Source organism: Porites lutea, chromosome 8 (assembly GCF_958299795.1).
Source record: "Porites lutea chromosome 8, jaPorLute2.1, whole genome shotgun sequence".
In the NCBI taxonomy this organism is placed as follows: Eukaryota; Metazoa; Cnidaria; class Anthozoa; order Scleractinia; family Poritidae; genus Porites; species Porites lutea.
The window spans coordinates 13,331,394-13,348,039 of record NC_133208.1 but is presented as its reverse complement, the minus strand read 5'-3'; the positions used below and the strand labels follow the sequence as shown (position 1 = coordinate 13,348,039).

General features: G+C 38.5%; 1 long non-coding RNA gene across 1 annotated transcript; it reads left to right on the top strand.

Moving 5' to 3' along the window:
- Positions 1–9,429: 9,429 nt before the first annotated feature.
- Positions 9,430–12,825, top strand: LOC140946212 (uncharacterized). The gene is made up of 3 exons (XR_012166821.1): positions 9,430–9,520; positions 10,113–10,215; positions 11,096–12,825. It is a non-coding gene; the product is annotated as an uncharacterized lncRNA (long non-coding RNA).
- The last annotated feature ends 3,821 nt before the right edge of the window (positions 12,826–16,646 follow it).

The window sequence follows — 16,646 nt, the reverse complement described above, 5'->3', positions numbered from 1 at the left end:
TATGATTTGTTTGTATAGAACGTGTTTTACTTATCTTTGATCGTTTGACTGAGCTGGTTCTATGTTTCTTCTACTTTGTTAAATTTGCCCGTCAACCATAATAAAGAAATTAAAGAAAACCATATCATCAAAGTTTTTGGAAGCGTTTTACCATCCCGCCTGAATGCCACCATTCACTGAGGCATACTATTCGGATCAATTTAGGGCGGCTTTCTTGGAAACTTCCCACCTACCCTTCCCCTAACTCAACATTTTGCCCTAAGTGAGAAGTAAGTGTTAATGTTGACTTAGGGGAGGGGTAGGTGGGCAGTTTCCCAGAAACCTTAATTGATTTAACTATTCCTCTATAGTCGATTCTCTGGAAGTATGGTCTGTTTGACATCTGATATGACGTCATCTATTGAAATCACATGACCTGTATTATACGGACGGTAAAACATTCCCCGCGGGTTTCCGAATAACACTGGTTTTACTGTGTAAATAAAAGCAGTATTAACCGACTCTGAAAAGCTCTGTTAAGAGTGAACAGGATCGCAAGTTGTCTAAGTTACTTCGTCCAACCCATAATAAAATTTTCATTTAACAACGGTGATTCAGTGAGTGTGGTGCGCTCCTCCACCCTCTAATTCGTAACTGATTCTCAAGATAACAGTACATCATAATTCCTAATTGAGCCTGAACAAGAGAGAATCTTGGCCTTTAATGTAAGGGAGAATAAATATTTAATAATTTCATTCATTACATTATTTACTGCAAAAAAGACATTTTTCTCATAGGAATATCTAACTGCAGTAATGGTTTAACAGTAGGATACCTCAAAGGAATGCTATTGCAAAATTTGTTTGGGCTCCGCATTTGAAAATCCTATATCATCATTCTATATCATTCACTTCAACACTCTGAGCACTGCTAATGGCAGTACATTAAGGTAAGGGGAACAGTGCAGACAGAACTAAATGGAAACTATTATCGGATGAATCAGGTGAAAAAGTAAACTAAGTAAGCAAAAAAGAGCAATCTAATTAAAACTTGAAACGTATGTCATCAGTAGCATAAGCCAACATCCGCCAAAAATGCGGACGTACCGGAATGTCCCTTTGCTACGCGCAAATGAAATATGGTGGTATTGAAATTATAAATTAACAAAGAACACAGCGATGTTTTTCAGCCGTCTGCTGATTTCAACTCTCGCAGCCAAGTCATGTTACACGCCGACTGAAGAATGTTGCACAGGTGATTATTAAAAGCAAGACGGACAGCGAACTAAGCATGAATACAAGTATCCAACCGGCATGTTGTTTCTCTTATAAAAACTTAAGAACTTGTGTTTACGACGAGAAGGCGTAGAGTAGAACAACGTTCAGCTATTAAAAAAATGTTTTCTCGAGGGAATTTTAAGTGGCTTCAGATACGTTTGTTATGAAAAGAGATTAGGTGTGACAGTTTTTGTTGCGCAGAGTAGTTTAATTAGGAAAGAAATAGAACTTTCTTGAAACAAAGAGCGATTAATAAAATGCCTCATAAATTTATGCGCAACTGTAAAGCACTCATCGGTGCTAACCAATTACCTGCAACTGTTACAGCGCTGATTTTACAAAAGCTTTAGCTTGTACGGACCTCAGCAAACCTACTTATGCTTTGACCAATTTTTGCGCAACGATACCGGAAACTCGTAGAGAAACCGAAAAAATAAATATATTATAGTTTTCTACCGTATAAGCCCAGCGCATGGGATTACTGAAACTGCTAGCTATCGTGAAACTGAAATGTTGCCTTGATAGACTTGTTAGAGATGATCCTTAACAAAACAAAGGGACAGGGAATTTATTTTGCAACAAGAAACTATTAAAGATAATGCCCTGGGAGAAAATGAAAGATTATAACATCGAGGACTTTTTCTCTGTGTCAGCTGTCGATAGTTAATTTAATCCGTTTATTTTTGTGTCCTGACGAGTTCTTAGTACCGAGAAAACCCCCTTCACACAAGAGATATATGAGGCATTGTCTTGTCCGGCACTTCCTGTTTAGAGTTATCTGGCCACGTGATAGACAGACAACCACGCCTCAAACTAATGAGATTGTCGATTACAGCCTTACATGTGGCAGTGCGACATTAATTTGTTGATTTGAATAAACTTCCTTGATATTGTTATAAGACTCGCTAAACAAGGCGAGAAGGATGGAAAAACAGAAAACGCAAACAGAAAACGCAAACTGACATTTAAACTGATTCTAAACAAAAACACAATTAGACTGTAAAAGGCTTTAAATCCGACTTCCCCTTTTTTCCACAGAATTGCCCTGTAATTCTTTTTCCCCCGCAGTGGCTACAACTGCAGGTTTCGTAAGGTTTATTTAAGTACTCTATCGCTAAACGGTAGAGTAATCGCACAAAAATTCTTTTTTTTATTGAGGCTAATTGTATGTAGTTAGTTCGTGGCAAGAACGGATTTTGCTTGAAGTAAGATGTCTATTCATATTTATTTGTACAAATTCACCCAGTTGACTTGTAACTAAGCCCTCATTTGCAGAATAAAAATACCGCACGCAACTATAGTAGGTTCGAAAGTATGTAACCACTGTCTTAACTGTTTTTAACATTCTTATGCGAGAATACAAACAGCCAACAGCTGCAAGTATTTAGGTAACGTTAGGTCATGCGCGGCTTTTTGCCAACGGGCTGATCCGCGTCCTGATTGCTCACTTGGGTGTTAAAAAGCAGGATGGCACGCTTCTTACTGCGTCCACGCTAACCATGTTGCGGAGTTCCATTGCTTTTTTGCCACGCGTTTTCGGGGAAAACTGTGAGTATGGATTCCTTTAACTGACTCATGATTACAATAATCTCCATAATGATTTCCGTTTTATAAACTTCCATGCCGGGGCCACACCTTACATCATGATCTATTTCGTGTTATGCTTCATTCGCAAATTTTAAGTTTGAGCTTATAACAAATGATTTGCAATTTTACTAAGTAGTCCAATGGCGTTTTAGCTCGGGCTGAGGTTAGCTCTCCCTAATCGGAGTCTTGCCAATAACTGGATCTCTCCTAGATAAATGCTTGAAAAACGCATTACCCAAATCACGCTACATTCTCTTCGGTGCCTAACCTAAACTGTTGGACTAAACATTTTCAGAGGATGAGCCAACGTAAAAAGCGTCTTCGCGACTGGCTCAAAGAGATGATCGATGCGGGCTTGTATGGCTTAAAATGGGAAGGAGACCCGAGGAACCAAACCTTTCGAATCCCTTGGAAACACGGCTCTCGGCATGGCTGGTCTGAAAAAGATGCCGCTCTATTTAGAGCCTGGGCCACATATACAGGAAAATACAAATAAGGAAGGGACCTCCCTGATCCTCGAAAGTGGAAGACAAATTTTAGATGTGCTTTGAATGCCTTACCAGATATTAAGGAGATTCGCGAAGAGAGTTGTCCCCGTGGAAAGGATGCCTATAAGATTTACAAAATGCGGCCAGTTCGAGGAAGAGGTAAGGGATTTGGAACCCACAGATGCTACCGGAATGCGATAACTGTTAAGTTTGTAATAGCTCACTGTTAGCGACGTAATGATATTATAGTTAGAGAAAGATGTTAGCGTTTTCCATTCTCTGTCTCCATGTTTCTTTCGGCCTATACAAACAACGCATGTCTTGTTTGCAAATAGTTGCCAACGAACTCAGAGCTAAAGCTAATAAAATAACGACCAGGGAAATTCGTAAAGAGTGGACCCAGAGTGGTATGGTGCGTATTCAGGGAAAGCATACTCTCTTAGCGGTTTCATGGACCAAAATCTGAGCTATATTGGCACGGATGGGTTTTAATATTACAAGATCACAGAGCAATTTGTTTCTTCAAGTCAACAATTTTGCAATAAGTCTGGCGCAATCATAAACGTATATCGCTGCAAAAAACGAACAAAACTTTACCTCACATAGAAAGAGTCAGTGTCGAGTTAGACGATGAGACAAATGAGACATTTATATTGTATGAATGCGATCGATTTTAAGGAACAGCGGTCAACCATCAATATCAACTATCGATAGTGGTAAATTAATGAGACAAAGTATTTGCCACGCGCCATGAGATCAATATACAGCTGATTTCAACTTGAATTCTTCGGTTCTCATTCACGGGATCGTTTGAGCCCAGGACATTTCAAGAGTCGCTTGAACTTCTCGTTCAATCAGTTGAAATGCTAAAAGACTACGAGGTTAGAAATGTAGATTTGATAAAGCGCAAAGCTCTTAAATGCCAGTACAATACATCTCTAGTTGGCGCAAACTTTTAAGACTTCATATCAATCCAAATGTAAGATCAAAAGAATGTTTGTTTGTTGTATACATTGCATTTCCATGACTTGTGGTGGTATGTACAATAACCTCTCATACAAATACATTGCGGCAATGAACTGGTCGTTTTTCTTAACCAAGACTCTGTGCTACCGATAACTTCGTTAACGGTCATTTCTGAGTTACGTTCTACTGAAATGATTAAAAACAAATTCAAAAGAACCACTTTCTACTACAACTTGTCTTTTCCCGTATAATCTGACAGGAGAAAAATAAACATGAATAGAAAGTTGGACTTTTAGGGGTCCATTAATCGCATTCTTGCCTTATTTGAGAGTAGCAGAAATCCACTTAGTTACTTTAATTTATTAAACGGATGCAGTATCAAATTCTATCAGCGGTTGCTTTTCAAACATGGCTGCCATATGGGACATTTCTGTAGTTTAAGTCGGTTTCAGCCTACTATCATTCGGTAGAGCAGGCATGGCGCGAATCAGAAAAAAAAAAGAATCACACCTCTATACTAAGTTGCTCTGATTCAATTTGAATTTGTTCATATCTCACTTGTCTCCTCGTCTCACCGGTTGTCTTACAGTTAGATGGTCGGCTTTCGCGTTTCTGTTATATGAATTTAGAGCGTGACTCATTTACGTCCTTCGTAAATCAATATCATGCGTGCACGTTCTTTCCGGTAGTTCTCTTTGTTATGCTGTACCAGGTATGTGCAGCACTAATAGTTTTTAATTTGTGGATGGAACAATAAAATGTCACCATTCAAATGTGCACGTGTTTTAGTATTTTTATAACGTCTAAAAAACGGCTCTATGTTTTTGGTCGATGAGAAATCCTTACAACCATCTTTCCGTTCAAATTAGTGTAAGTCGTACTCTCTCGTGCGGTGCTGATGAAGTGATGGATGGGGGATAAAATTTTTCAATCTGTCGAAGAAATGAATCATAATCGATAGTTAAACTCATACAGAAAATTACAAAAAGCAGTTATTTCGGGATGTTTGAGTTTTAGTCAATTATTAGAACGAACGAAAATCAAAGAAAACTACTTAATTAATTTATGGGCATGACACAAAGGGGCACGCAGGACTGTCCAAGGCTTATCTCTCTTACAACAGAAAGGACGATTTGAACCAGACAGAAAATAACCTCAGTCACGTCAGTTTCACATCCTTTCCATAATACAAAATGTTTGAAACAAGAGTGGATGTTTCCATTTTTTGCCCAAACGATGACCTTGAACCAGCAACCGTCTTAGATTAATCATGGAATTAATTCCCTCATGGAACGTGCCGCGCGGTCAGTGGTATTTCGCTTTCATAAAAATAAAAATCCATGCCGGCACGCGTCATTCGATGAATAAGAATTGTCTAAATATCGTCTAAGGGGTCTTTTTTCTGCTTGAACACATTAACTAGAGGTACAATACACTTGTTTTCGGGTTGACCATTTCCCTTTCTCCACAAAAACGTAACCCCTTAAGGAAAGAACAGTCTGGATAAGATTGGTAATTAGGTATTTATGAAATGAAAAGTTTTTCTTTACAAAAAAAGGTTGGGAACAAGAATGATTAGATGATCGTTTAATGAATGATCTTTGCGGTTGGAGATTCCACGTAGTTAATATAACATGCTACAGTACACACCTGTGAGTAAGAAACAGCATTTTCCCAAGTTAGGCTAAACAGGTTTTTACATGGTACTGAATTAGTACAAATTTAGGCTATCTAGGTAAATAGGTTCTTCAGTTTTTTTTTTGCTAAAAAAATAACACAAGCCGACTAAAGGCTAATATTTATTTAGTGGTATTCAGCTTATTCTTTATATAAAATTTGCAAACCATAATACTGACATAGCAGTTGGAGTGATAAGGCGCGTATATCTCCAAAGAGTACCCTGGATATCTTATCTTATCTTATTTGCTTAAGTGTACAGAATTCTTAGTTATGGATTTTAGAAAATATGAACCTGTTTCAAATTTTAGGCTTAACAGGTTGCATAGAGGAGGCCTAACTGGCAAATTTTAGCCTACCTTATTCGCGGGCTTTACGTACTGTATCTCGGTATCCAAGATAGTTCTATCTTTATATTCTAGACTGTATACACTAAGGTGTGACCATTCAAATAAAGGCTAACCCGGTTTTGTGCAGTACATTTCTGTATATGTGATGCTGTTTATAACGCTGCACAGTCGGTGAATGTCAGTTTTGAGTCACTGTGAATGAAATTCTGCAGTGAGTTAAACCTAATGAGAGGTACTTTCCTCTAGTGATGTTTATCATGATGCTGTACAGGCTAAGTTAGTTCTGACTTTTAAATCTGTGCATGAAATCGTATCGTGTAAAGCTGTTGAATAGTACTCTACAACAAAAACAACCACAACAACATCTTTATTTCTTACATTAAATATACAAATATCACACCACCTGCAAATAGCAAGGCTAATCGAGGCAGGTGGTGTGTAGACGGCTTAAGATTTATTACGAATAGTTGAAGTGAAAAAGTACCATATTTCCTGTGGTGCTGTCTGCTATGTTGTACAAGATGGTTCTAATTTTGTGTCTGTAAGTGAAATCCTAAGGTGTCAACATTGAAATTAAATCTGAACCATACTTTCCTGTGGTACTGTTTAAGTTTTACCAGAGAGTTCGAGCATTTAAGCCATGTGAGTAAACCTTTAACTAAGACAATTCAAATGAAAGCTACTGGCCATTATACTCCTGTGGTGCTTTTTATGATCTGTACAGGCCGGATGGTTTCAACTTTTGAGTCTGGGAATGAAATCCAACAGTATGACAATTCAAATGAAAGCTTCTGAGCAGCACTTTCCTGTGGTACCGTTTATTACGCTGTACTTGGTGTGGTTCTAACTTTTAAGTCTGTGGATGAAATCTCAAAGTATGACTCTATGAAAGATACCTAACAGTACTGTACTGTGACACTATTCACGCTGTATACGCCTTAAAAGGTGGTCCCAACTGAGTCTGTGGATAAAATCTAAAGTGGGACAGTTCAAATCAGTAAATGCTTCTGAGCAATACCTTCCTATGGTCTGTGTGCTTTTAACTTTTGAGTGATTTGAGTCTATGGGTAAAATTCTGGTGTGACTATTCAATTGAAAGCTACTAAACAATAATTTCTGGTGGCGCCTTCAAAGCGGTTCTAGAAACATCCATTGGTTTAACGTGCAGCATCATTATCCATAATTAATATTCTAAAAATTGGATAAGATTGATAACTAGGTATTGTTGGTGTTGACAATTGAGTTCGCTTATTATCATGTTTAGATCGTTTAAGGTTCAGCATGATCTCAAGGGGAGTGAGCCTCGTCACCCCTCAAGATTCACAGGATCTCATCTGTCTTTTACCTTTCCTTCTCAAGTAAGTTTGCATGATTTATTATTTATCCAATTGCTGTTTTCGTTTACTTGTCATGGGCAAAATTCAATCCTTATGACTTATGTATATTTCTTTCACTTTTACTTCCCATCATACAAAAGGCATTTTCGATAAACTACAACTTATATAATTAATTATTTGCTCAAGAGTGTCTTCGTTTCTCTTTCTTTCTTTTGTTTCTTTTGTTTGGGCGTTTGTGCTGGTCCTAAGGCGCGTCAGCTACTTCAATCCTGTTGTAGCCCCTTCATACACGCAATACGGACCTACATTGTGCCAACGACTATGTTATTGTTAGGGTTCAGAGGCTCAACAGTACCTTCATATTCTGAACCCCTACTTTCGGAAAAACAATGTTGTGGCCTTAGTTCAAAATTTAACAACCTATTAAAAATGGTTTCATCACACACAACATTTTTTTTTCTTGTCTAAACCACTGAGAAAATTGGCTAAAGCTACAAAAAGCCACATGGACATTATATGCAAATTAACGAAACGAACAAACATATTCTTTGCCTTTGTTTGATAAAGTAAGTGTTTTTTTGTAAGTTAGAAGCTGCTCTTAAATAACTTACGAAAGCTCAATCAACCCTCAAAAGTTATTTATAAAGCCAGGGATTACAATACTGTAATATAACCAATGTTCGAAATAGCCAATCGATCATCATTGACCCGGAGAAGCCGGAGCTTTCTATCCGGGCTCCGTCGCCGAGCAGTTGGTTCCTCGTATTAACTGCATACGGGCTTTATGTTGCCTCATTCTGATAGAATTTTTTCTAAATAATACCTGTTGTAACGTTTTAATTATTGGCAAGAGAAAAGGCATGAGTGAAACTGATATTCCTAGAAACGTTTTAACTAAACCGTAAACGACGATGAAAGTTTATGTTATAAAACTGGGTTAAAGTATTCGCGACTTTTAAGAAGCAAATACTTTACTGAATATTAGTGGCCTGAATCGAAATCAAAAAGACCAATATTTTGATTTTTTCACTGTCTACCGACACTTCATCGTTTCCTTGATTCTTTCTTGCATATGTATGAAATTTCTTCGAACAATCAAGTCAAAATTCTACCTACCCTTAGAAGAAGCAATCGTCTAGGTAACCTTTTCTTCAAGGATAAACAGCACTCGGGGTACTTCGCTCTGCTATCGTTTCTGTTTCTAAATAAGTTTATGATTTCTTAGAGCCATATAGTACAAGTTATCTAAGCACACTGAGCGGCCGACATTTGACAATGGCCCTTCTGGGGAAAATATTATTGTAAAAGATTCCTATTTCTTAGAAAGTCTATTAGTAACGCTCTAGAAACGCTCACTGGCAGTCGGTACCGGCGATAAACCACATCCTAAATGCTGTCAATAATACACAGTCCGATTCAATTTTGCTTGTTATCAAGGCGTTCTAATCACTAAAGGAAACAACTTGTTTATATTATAACCTGACAAACAAAACAAACACGAGGAAGAAAGACTTCGAAATGATAATGATTTCCGGTAAACCGGAAGTTACCGTAGAGCTATGTTCAGGCTCTTACTGCATGGCTAGCGTAGGTTCTTTTATTCCACATAAAAACAGGAAGACAAAAATCAGTATCAAATTGTATCGTTCTCATATGAAAGTCATGGTGGAACAGAGTGTCCTAGACACTGCATATTGCAAGACCTGGTTTCATTTGATTCTCTCAGCTCAATAGTTAAGTTTGCATCTTTATCTCCATTTCAGCCTGTATATCCATCCTTTGAACCGTATGACATTTCGTCTCCTGTGTTTAAAGCCAGCAGAAACTGCATGAGTGACGAAGACGTGGAAATAGTTACGGTAAGATGGCGGACACTAGGAAACAACTGCAACGATTAGCCGCTTATAAATAACGTCTTTGAACGGCATGAACTTTAAAACATTGATAGCGGCGTCCAAGGTACAAGTCGCCCTCTGATGTCGGAATCAGGGAAATTTTTGCTTGTGGAATCCGGAATCTGGAAAACAGCTCAAGGAATCCGGATTCCCCCAACAATTGGAATCTGGAATCCAAGAGTAACAAAAATTCGGATTCCAATATCTGGAATCCCATCCACGGTGGGGAGTTCAAAATCCAGTCTTGAATTCCTTTCCATGAGGCGATACAAGGATCGTGGTTTCTGAAAGGGCAGCGTTTTGGCCGATGGCTTGCAGAATCAGAGTTGCCATAGGCTTTCGCAGTTTTTTCCATCAAATGTTTAACCATCTGTTTTGGCGTTTCAGTTACAATTTCAAATTTTGGTTCAATTATCTTTGTAATAAAACATGATAAAAAAATGTGGACGTTCCTTACCACACATCTAGAGCATACCTTGAGAACCTGGCTAGTTCCTTCATTTCTGAGAAGGTAAATGTCTACATTTAACTTCAAGTTGTTTTTGTACCTTAACAGTTGGTTGATGAAATGATGAGTGAAGCAAGCTCCCCATATCTTAGTAGTCCCGGAAGTAGCGCTGATTCAACAACTTTCTTGTGTGGTTATCCTGTGGACACAGGTCAGCAAACATTCCTTCATAGGCCTTATTCAAAAACACCATAATACTCATTGTTATCCCTCCAAAATTTTGCTTTAAAGCATTGTTTTAAATTTTTCTTTGGACTCCCTCTTGTTTTCATCCGCTTTTTTCCCTCCGCTCTCCAATGCGCAACTCTCCACTTCCTGATAAAAACAGGTATGGTCAAGTTACTAGCGCATGCGTAGTCCCAGGGGGCGGGGGGGGGGGGGGTACTCAGACTTTCAAGTGACGGGAATGATCGAATATGGGCAAAGATCAAAACTAAAAAAAATCCCTAGGGATTCCAACAAAACCCAAAAAATCCGTGAACCAAAAATTAACTCCCCAAAAAATCCCGTGCTGAATTTCCGAGCCTTAAAAATTGCTAAATGCAATGTAATGCGTTAAATATTAAACAGCTGCAAAACAAGTGTGGTTGTATTTTATTCGCAGAACTACGCCGTTGGGATACGCGGGCACTATACCACGAATCCTCAGCTAGTTTTGTATACCCCCAAAAACCCTACTTAATTTAAGCCACCCAAAAAATACTTGGAAATTTTCCTACCCCAAAAATTCCTGGAATCGAAAATTTAAGACCCAAAAACATCCTTCGATCATCCAAGTCACTTTAAATGCGGAGTACCCCCGCTGGGTGCATAGATCAGATGTAGTCCTTTTTTCGGTATAACAACCATGGATATTCATGCAATATCAGCATTTAGGGGGCGCTTTATCATCCTGAAGAAACCTCGTGCACCCAGCATTTATTTACAAATCTCTATCTTGACCTTTACCGTTAACAATTTATTATGGCAATTTATTTAACCACGTTTGCTTCTCTAATATGTACATTTTTTAATGTCTCTTTTTTCTACAGTCATAAACCCGTTTCAGTTTCCAAGGCATGATGTATTCGATTAAGGGCTCCAAACTACCAAGTACCTATGCCCAGGAGACACATTGAACATTTTTAGGTAGTACTGTCTCGCTGGGGCACTGGAAGTTCTATACTACAACAGATAATGCTCACTCAAATTAAAGAGCCCTTCTCTAAAAATTCCCTACCCTAGGCAATAAGTTTTCAAAACTTCCATTCAGTTTCCCTTCAAATACTACCCTATCCTAGACTTAGCAAGCTATTTTAAAAACATCTATTTCATAACGATGGATATTCATTTAGCTTAAAGACAACTCCCACACCCTAAGGTGTCAGTAATTGTTCAATTGGCTGCTTTCACTGATGTAAGAAATAAAAAAAAAAACCGTTATACCAAGTTTGGGAAAACATGCAACCGCCGCCGAGTGTCAAGCTGCGGGAAAAAACCCCGCGAGTTGCTGTACATGTATCGTGCAGAAACGAACTGGTCGTTTTTATGCCAGGGCAATTATAAGACGTCTAGTAGTGTCTTCTTTATTTCAAGAATTTAATATAAGATAAGTCTAAGAAGTCGTCAGGAGCTCATAACCCGGAGTGAGAAACTTCCATGTACACTTGTCACGGCGTTTTCACCCGATCAGTTTATTTTTCGAACGATTTTGGCTCGAATTTAGAATATCTATAAGTCTTACAAACTACTCAGCAAAACCTACAGCCCTAAAATGGTATTTTTGAACTTTCTTCATCTTTTTCGCTTAGGGTTATGTGCTTCTGAATTTCTGTTATACAATGCTTTGAGTTTGATCGCTGATCTCGTTGTTTTGTGGAGATTTCAAAAGTCCAAAGCATGCTCAAAGCAAGCTATGCTTGTTGCATATTCATTTACGTACTCAATAGGCCGTTTGCGAGTTCCCCCGGGCCTCTGTTTCAAAACGAGGGTAGGTCTTCAGCCTTTGATATGGAAATCATTTTTCATTCTCATGCAAATAAAACTCATTTTCACAAGAAAGGTTGTGCACCTAGCCTCATTTTGAAAGTGAGGGTGGAACCCGGAAGTGGCCTATTGAAAACGTCTTTAGCTCAAATCATATAAAAGAAACATATATAACTCACAAAGTTAACGCCAAAAAGGAAATTAATACCAAGTATTTTCGTAAAGTAAACTTAAGAAGAAACTGAGTGGCTTTTGGTTAAGATAGTACAACAGCCACGAACGGCCTCTATGGGTGCCATACAAAATGTGCTTAATTAGATCAAAGTAAATGTTATAATTTCAGTAGCCTGCGTGGCAGTTGCGAAAAGAGGAGGGAAGGGGAAGGGAGGGGAGGGGAGGAGGAGAAAAGCGCCAGAAGGGAAAGATAGAGTCGCCTTCCTTTTATTCCCAGTCCCCTATCTCTTTTCCCTTCTCTCCCGTCCCCTTTCAACACGCCTGCCACGCAGGCTATAGTTTTCGCTTTTAGATAATGGTTCTGGTCTCGATGATCAGTAGGGGCGTATCCAGCTTTTCGACTTTTTGTAGGCATGGTCCCTAAAGATCGCGTGTTAGATGACCGGTAATATACTGTTGGCTACTAAAATTTCGTTACCCTGATAGCAGATCGTCTCTATTATTCTGGCAGGTTTTTAGCATTTACGAAGTTACTAGTAGTTCGCGTGGTTTGGACATATAAGACAAGCTAGTAGATTTCATCGCAACACAATGTCAGTGGTTTATAAATAGAGAATAATCAAGGTCGCGCGGAGATATGGAATTTATCTTCGAGTGTTCACATCGATATCGAACGAGTGAGCGCAGCGAACGAGTGAGATATCGAATGTGAACACGAGAAGATAAATTCCATATCTCCAAGCGTCCATGTATTATTCTGTTCATTATATAAACAAGAATCAGCCATTCCATAAACCAAAACCATGCCATATAGTCGAGAAAGCCGACAAATGTAATTCATTGTTTAAAATACTCCAGTGTAAACTCGGAGCTCTACAAAGTACAGTAAAAAATAAATACAAATATTAAAAGTGTCCGGTATCTTGTTCAAAATATAAAAGACAAGATATATGGTTAAAATGTTCTCAAACTATCAAATATCAATAATTTCACATGTAAAAATATCGTATTTTTACGTGTGTTCAGATACCACATTTCTCGGTGGTAGAAATCCTTGTAAAACACTGCAGTTTATATAATAACAAGATTTATCCCCGCTGCTTCTTTCTCATTTACGAACATTAAAGTACGTATGTGTCAGTTTTTTTTTGCTTCAACATTACTGGTAGAGGAGTCACAGTAAAGTAAAGCTACAATCATGGACAAACCTCCTCAATACAATATGCACATTTTTCTGTCATTTCTGGGTTCCGTCATAAAACATTGCATCGTTTTCGAAATTTTCTTGCAGTTCTCCCTCCCTTTGCCTTATGTAAAGTTAAAAATCGGAAAAATTCTGGATACACGCGTCCAACTTTGTTTGTGAGATGAGGGGAGGGGTTGGACCTGTGTGAATTGGAAAACGCTCTAGAAATGCAAAAGTGTCCCAAGAATTTTGTCCATGATTGTAGTTGGTAGGGAAAATCGTACAACGGGCAGACAGGCTTATAGGCTGTTGGCTACGCCCAAGATTAGTCTGATTAGTCAAAAGAGCTATTTTATGAAATATAAAAGTATGTGTTGTTGTTTTTAAAGTGCGTCTCCAAGACATAGCGGAAACTTCTTTGGAAGGAAAAGAAAATCGCCTTTTATAGAGTCTATATTTGTAAGAATATATTTTCGTTAAGTTAAGTGGGAACGTCAGAAAAATCCTTTTGATATACTGCAATAAATGTTTTTTACAAAACTGCGTCGGTGAATACTACACTATGTGCCTTAATTGGTAAAGCATGCTGAAAGGAAAACACACTTTCCAGGATAAAAGTTAAAAAGTGGGCCGTAACAACTCAAATAATTCTTAAGTAGTGTCAGAATGGTGCTTAATATCATATTTTGATCCTAGGAAATTTTGGTGTATGTTTATTCTTGTGATCTTGAAAACTAACCCGTTTTTCCCCACCTGTATAAGTGTAACTTCAATCAAAATTGGACTTTTAGCGCTTTTTTGTATATTTCTGAAACGACTCGAACGAATTTTTTTAAGATCTCTTCACATAATCTTCATAATGTATATAATAAGGTCTGAAACGTTCATTGAGATTGATTCACTGCAACATCTTAAAATTTCAAGACAAACCTATCGTACGAACCTGTCAAAAATCTGCGTTACAACATTCACTGTCTTGACGTTATGCTAATTTTTCCAAAATAACGTGCCCTATACATAACTCCAAGACTAGTACATTTTAGTTAGAATTTATCACATCTTTTGCATGTAAAACATTGACAATACTCACACTAAAATGTACTAGTCATGGATATATGTAGCGCTGTCAACTTGTCCTATAAAACGCAGGCCAAGTGAGGTCAAGCAAGACTTGTGCCCCGCGCGCGTGCTTTCGTTTTCTTTCTCCAAGCAACCGCCCTGCGACACAAACAAAGAGGCTCCCGCGGAGGAGAGAGAGCGTAAGGAGTCAAAGAAGCCGTGAAATAAGAAAGGCGCAACCGGTCATAAGTGAGTTTAGCACCTTCCTTAAAATCAAGAAATCTAGGGAAAAAATTCTTTTACGGTTAACTCTTTTTACCCTATTTACGGCTAACGGTTAAAATTTTTCAATTTTTACGGTTATCGACTAAATTTTTGGCCGTTTTACGCCTATCGGTTAACCCCATTGAGACCCTCCTGACAGCATTAAAACAACGCAAACGATCTCCATAGTGGTGGATTCATAAGTTTGTTTAACGCCGGAAGTTCTTGTGGGACAACCGCTGAAGCGTTGAGTATGCAATCCTCTTACATGTTGCTTGTGTTTGAACTAGAGAGGATCCCGAGGACGAGGTTGTGTGGACAGTAGTCTGAAGCCTTCATCTGGTGTATTGTGAATGTACTAATGACCTCACCGCCTCCACCATAGGGTACCAAAGAAAAAGGGGTGAAAGCTGATGAGAATTTTAGAAGTGCGAAGCAAGAGAATCACGAGACGAAAGTGTAAAATTTTATAGAACTCAACTGACAAAGATAGAAGAACATTGGTTCCTCTCTTGCACTTAGAAGTCAACGAGCTCTAATGATCATACCTTGCTGGGTATTTCGTCTATATTCAATCTCAGTCTTATGAGTCTCCTGGGGCAAAATGTATCGGATGGCCAAACCAAACGGACAAAACACAGGATCAAACCACGCAAAATGTACAACACATCGGATGAATGAAATACAGTATAGCAACGGCCCCAAAATACTTAAGCATGGGCATAAACTGCAGAGGGTCGCGAAAGAATTTTCTGCAAAACCTGATCTATAGAGTGAGACCTGAGGATCAGTAAAAATATTTATTCATCTCTATATATTCAGGTATATTGTTCTCTATGTATACTACCGTTTACGTTTTTCGCCTCCGTCACTCACCGGTTAACGGACCTCTTGGTAAAAAAGTCCTTTCTTCAGCAGGTTCAAAAGGTCACGTCTGTAGGTTGTAATTGGTTGACTTCGATACGTGTTGTTTATTTCGTTTCGTTGTAATTATGATTGACAACTAACTTTCTCGGAATGTATTGCTATTTTCCTGTAATCCGACTGGTCAAATTTTATGGAAGTGCTGCTCGCAGAAATGGTTACCGGATCCTTACCTCTTTCACTACCACTGATGAAGAACTAGGGGTATCGGACACTCATGATCGCAGGCTCGTAGCCCACAAAGCTACGTGCAAACGGACGCAAAAACTTTCAACAATGGTATAAGCGGTCACACTTTTGGTCTCCTTGCTGTAAACAATGGATTACGTGGTGACTTTCTAGTGACACTTACATGTAGGAACTAGAGCTAAAAGCGCAGACCGCGCGAACTGCACCAGTAACAAAAAATGGCGTTGAAAAATCTGCAGATTTCTAATCAGGGAGAACTTTCAGAATTTTCTTTCTCGGACTTTTCAGACTTTTCCTCTCTGTACCATAGCACCAAAGAAAGCCATGCACCAATGGTATGGTACTATGGTATGGTATGGTACTATGGTATGGTACTATGGTACTATGGTACTCTACTGCTATGGCTATCTTAGAACTTGTCAACAATATTTATGAAGGTTTTGAAAACAATCAGTACACTGTTGGAGTCTTTATTGATCTTAAGAAAGCATTTGATACAGTCAACCATGAAATACTTCTGGATAAACTAAATTTTTATGGTATTAGAGGTATCCCATTAACCTGGCTGACTAGCTATTTGTCTCACAGACAGCAGTGTCATGGTCCATGACCATACCTCTTCATTTAATTCGGTCGTTTATGGGGTTCCCAGGGTTCAGTTCTTGGACCTTTACTTTTTCTTTTGTACATCAATGATCTTTTTCATGTCTCCAATCTCTTGTCTATCATTCTCTTTGGTGATGATACAAATATCTTTCTTCGTCATAATGACCTGGCTACCTTAGCAACCATTCTCAATGTAGAGCTCTCTCATGTCTCTT